Raw genomic sequence first — 5,904 nt, forward strand, 5'->3', positions numbered from 1 at the left:
TAATGCTGGAAAAGTAATAATAATAAAAAAATTTAAAACATTCGACAGAAAATGATTTTTTTTTTTATAAAGGGACATTCCTGAGTTTGCTGCAATGTCTAAGATGTTATCGACTAACAGAGACTTTTTAACGATTGTAATTACATATCAAATATATTTTTCTGCATAAAATATTAGTGGCTGCATATTAAACATGTTTCTGATCGTTCCAATATTTGTACTAGGTTAAATTTCATTTTACTTCCTAAAAATTATTTTTTTGTACGTACAAAATTATTTGAAGACAAAATCCAGTTTGGACTTCTTACAAATATTGAGATGACCAGAAACACTTTAGATATACAGACACTGATATTCTAAACAAGAAAATATATTTAATATGTAAGTTTAATCGTAGAAATATTTTATTAGTTGGAAACATCTTAAAATGCAGCAAACTCGGGAATGTCCCTTTTAACGTAATGGGCGTCTTAGCTCAAAACAGGGGAGATAATAAAATAGGTGGCGCGTCGCTCGTCTTGGTCCAACAAACTCGGACAATAGCTGTATTTTTTCATTGCTTTGTCATTCTTTGTTATACCACGATCATAACGGACCAAAACCTTATCGGCTCTGTACATGACGTTCCTACACAGCACGGTTCTGCACAGGACGGTCTATAGTATACGCTGCAGTGAACGGTTACCAGTCGTTACCAGTTGACGTTTTTAATGTGTGTGTTCAGTGGATTAATTCATTTACTTTTATCAACGCACCAAACTATGATTATAAAAAAAAGTGTTCACTATACATGTACATGCATGTACCACAAAAATAAAAAAAATGTGTTTGGCCTGTTATTTGATACTAAGACACTAAAATGTATTATTTTATTTCTGAAAATCTGGAGTTGATATTCAGTAATGAACCATATGGCTAGTCTGCTTGTAGTTTTGTAAATTTCATTTCTTCAATTGAGATTTAAAAAATTCACCCGGTTTCAGACCAAACAGCTCTAGTTTGATTTTTTAACCTTTGTACATATGACCCCAAACCCACTGATTTTCAATTGAATATATTTTTCAAAAACTATAAAAAAAAACCCTCAGAAAGTGAATTTTCCCAATACATATATTATTGATGAAATCATACGAAATAATGTTTTAAAATATTTAATTAATATATACAACATTTGACAATCCTAAATAAGCACTTGCTTCTAACTGTTAGAAATAATCTGGCACATTGTTTTATCCGAATTGACTTGAGACTTTAATTTTTTCAAAGTGTTTACTGTTTTGCACCAAAGTTATTGGTGAACGGTAAATGTGCTATTTGTCACGTCCAAGGTATGAGTATTGTGCTAACTGATGGTCATTTTGTTCCAGAGCTCTTCGACTATGTCTTCCTTGGTCTGTTCATTTTCTTTGAGATTCTCTTCCTTGTGCTGCCTTTCAAGTACGTTTACGAGAACCAACTCCCCCCCGCCTCGTCTGTGATAATAACTTGTTGACAGGTCAGGTTTACACTGGTATACTTTGTAATTGTTTTGTATAGTTTTATCTTAGTACATGTATGATGCTGAAAATGCAAAAAAAAAAAATGATTTCTGAGTTGTTAACTTTTACAACTTATTTACTGAAATTATATAGTGACACAATGACTACTGTAATGTTTTGGACTGTAGTTAACGAGCATGAACAAAAATTGATGAAAATGATGCCAGTTATCATTGTAGTATCATCCAAGAACAAATAATGATTCTACTCTCATATACTCCAAAAATATTGTTCCTTTTTGTTTGAATTTCAGTGTATGTTGCTTTTTTCTTAACTGAGGCTATGCCATAAACAAAAAATGATTTATTTATTTTCAGCTTCGTCTTGTGATGAAGGTTCATGCTTTTTGTACGATCAAACATAATGCGGTCATCGATTATAGAAAAAAGATGATGGTAAGTTCTCAAGTCACATACGAGGACCCCCTTCCACAATTGATTGCCTGGGGACAGAAACTGGGGCAATTATATTTCATACATTCCCACTACAGAATACAATTTTAAGCAGAGAGTACAAATGTGGCAACAGCCCATAAAATAATATTTACGATGCCCCTTACAAAGTCCTCCCCGCCATGTAATTATAAGTCTAGAACAGTGTGGATGTGTATGTCCTGCTTGTATAAACTGCTAATATGTAATGCTGGAAAAGTAATAAATAATAAAAATTAAATTAAAACATTCGACAGAAATGATTTTTTTTTTTTTATAAAGGGGACATTCCCGAGGTTTGCTGCAATGTCTAAGATGTTATCGACTAACAGAGACTTTTTAACGATTGTAATTAAATATCAATATATTTTTCTGCATAAAATATTAGTGGCTGCATATTAAACCTGTTTCTGATCGTTCCAATATTTGTACTAGGTTAAATTTCATTTTACTTCTAAAAATTATTATTTTTGTACGTACAAAATTATTTTGAAGACAAACTCCAGTTTGGGACTTCTTACAAATATTGAGATGACCAGAAACAACTTTCGATATGCAGACACTATTATTCTAAACACGAAAAATATATTTAATATGTACAGTTTCATATCGTAGAATATTTTTATTAGTTGGAAACATCTTAAACATGCAGCAAACTCCGGGGAATGTCCCTTTTAAACGTAATGGGCGTCTTAGCTCAAAACAGGGGAGATAATAAAACAGGTGGCGCGTCGCTCGTCGGGGTCCAACAAACTCGGACAATAGCTGTATTTTTTCATTGCTTTGTCATTCTTTGTTATACCACGATCATAACGGACCAACACCTTATCGGCTCTGTACATGACGGTTCCTACACAGCAACGTTTCTGCACAGGATGGTCTATAGTATCGCTGCAGTTGAAGGGGTTACCGTCGTTACCAGTTTGACGGTTTTGTCTACACGGTTGTACGATGAGAGGCGGGATGGGGGGGGGGGGGGGGGTGGGAGGGGGGGGGAGAGCGTCATAAAGTCAGTAATGTATAAGAAAATATATGTATATTGTTGATAATAGTATTAAAAAATATATATAGTGATGACGGCTCTGTACAGGACATTCCTACACAGCACGGTTCTGCACAGGACGGTCTATAGTATACACTGCAGTGAATGGTGACAGTTGACGTTTGTCTACACGTGTACTGAGATATGAGGGGTGGAAGTCAGTAATAATAAAGAATATATATGTATATTGTAGATAATAATCAATAAAATGTATATGTGCATATGTATCGTCAACGTCTCTAACTGCGTTATGCTTCAAATTCCGTTCACAATCAACATCTGATTTGTTGTCATCGGCATGTCGTTCATTTATGAGGTTTTTCTACACAGTTCAGGAACATTTTAATAAACAATAAAGTTGAGAAAAGTAAGTATCTAAATACAAAACTTTACAAACCCCTAAAACCATTAATTTTACCAAGTTGTTTTTGTTTATTCCTTAAAATTACCGATATCAGATCCACATGACTCGTAGAAATTGACTTAAAATGGAGAAAGACGAATTAATTTTCGGTGCGTGTCACATGACCTTACACATGCCAGAACAACAAGGTTTCTGTGGCGTCGTGGTTAAGTCATCGGACTACATGCTGGTAGGTACAGGGTTCGCAGCCTGATACCGGCTCCAACCCAGAGCGAGTTCTTAAGGGCTCAATGGGTAGGTGCAATGGCCACTACACAACACCCTGACTCTCCTCTCACTAACCACTACTAGCACTAACAACTAACCCACTGTCCTGGACAGACAGCCCAGATATCTGAGTTGTATGCCCAGGACAGCGTGCTTGAACCTTAATTGGATATAAGCACGAAAATAAGTTGAAATGAAATGAACAAGGCCAAAGAATTTAATTTTTATGATTTTTAGGACCCCTGTTAGAATTTGTTTTCAATTATTATATTTGATCTGCAAAAGGTATGCAACATTTTTGTGCCTCTATTGTAGTGAGATTGTATTCATAATACATTCCATAACAGGTTGTAAATATGATTTGAGTATATACAATTGTGTTAATTCAGAAAATTTTTTATATTTTACAAACTATGCACGGTAAAATGGACGTAATGGCTAGCAATATTGCTCTTTGATAGTGAGCACATGTGTGTCGGTGGTAAAACGCGGACCCGGACCAGAATTTTTCCTTAAAAATTTTTTTTGAATAAATCAAGTGTTTGGCAACTGTGCATAATTAAAGAAAAATAATTTTTTTTCATGTAGTTGTCGTAAAAATGGAAAATGATGAACTACATGCGCATTGCAAAAAATTAAACGAATACTTTTTTGCAAACGCAAGCGCCTGAACGCAGTTAGAAACGTCGCACTTTTTCCTGTTTACCGGCAGGGTGTTTCACTTTTGTTTACTAGAATGGAATTGTTGATTTTTTACATTAAATGATTAAAATCTATTTTGTTTTACATATCGTAGCTGAAAAATGTAGAATAATATTTCCGTAAATATTGTATTCGTGTTTTTGTTGTTAGGTGAACACAGTTTGGGACGTCGATGGTATAACGTGTGCGTGTGTAGTATTAAAAAAAAAATATATATAGTGATGACGGCTCTATACAGGACGTTCCTACACAGGGCGGTCTAGTATTTTATATACTTAGGTATGGTGGAAAAGACATTAAAAGTAAAAGTAATAAATATATATTTTGTATAATACTCGATGCGTTTGTGTTGACATGGTATAAAAACGTGTGCATGGGTACACTTTGCCGCATAAAAACTCAACTCTGCCACCCAATTTCTTTTTTTATGTACTTTTCCCAATTAGATAGTGTCACGGGGATCCTATAATACCCGTAACTGAATGAAACATGATTGTCCAAATATCTCTCCTAACTGTATATCTATTAGATCTCTCTGTAACAGGCAGTTACACCCGCTGGCTCGTCTAGGTATGATCAGAGATAAGATCTTATATAAAGTATATATTATTATAGCACGTCTAGTTCACTAGAAAACACAACAAAAACACAATACACTTTGGAATCTGTATTAACCTACGCTGACAAATGTACTGCCGCAGTAGTTAATTAACAACAACAAATAATAACAACCCAGAACTGATCACTTAGTTAGTTAATCTCTAGGTGTCTAGTTTACACAATATGCTAATCACTTCACCGTGACACAACACCCGTACGTGTGATAATTGAGAAACGCTGCCACGGAGAAACTTAATTAATAAAAGGAGATACAACTCTATTCCTAACTGGTGTAATTTTTAATTAACCCTTAACTACTCATTCAGTAACCTTGTAATACAGACTTAATACTGGGTACCATAACTCAATCAAAGACAATAACCTACAGTTTACCTAGATCCTCTAGGATGACTGGATAAGCTTTATATATATATATATATATAATATATATAGCTATATATATCAGAACAGTGGAGGCCTACAGTATACTGCGTCAGATGACCGGCAGCCCCGTCTAAATCAGATTGATATAATACAGTATTAATCTATTAAAGTCACATCACTCACATCAGGTTTTACCACATAGCAGAAAAAAAATTATTCTACCAGTCTCGACGGACAGCGATCCCTGGAAGCCTTCCTAATGTTTCTCCCCGATATCTCTACAACCCATAGCTAGTTAAGTATAAACCCCCTGATCGCCTGGGGTACATCGGCGGCACCGAATCCCTACAATTGCTATTTCCACAGCGGCCAAGCGTAATATTTGTCTCAGAATCGTCAGACTTAATGACGCCTAGTCCCAAATCACGGTTGTAAAAACCCCTGGAGGTATTCTAGCACTGGCCACCTGGGCTTAAGTGCATTTGGAACTGCACCCGCCCCCAAAACAATTAATATCACCACAGCGGAAAGAATTAAAGCATGTACCGTTACGATGACTTAAAAAAATGCAACAAA

Source organism: Gigantopelta aegis, chromosome 9 (assembly GCF_016097555.1).
Source record: "Gigantopelta aegis isolate Gae_Host chromosome 9, Gae_host_genome, whole genome shotgun sequence".
Classification (NCBI taxonomy): Eukaryota; Metazoa; Mollusca; class Gastropoda; order Neomphalida; family Peltospiridae; genus Gigantopelta; species Gigantopelta aegis.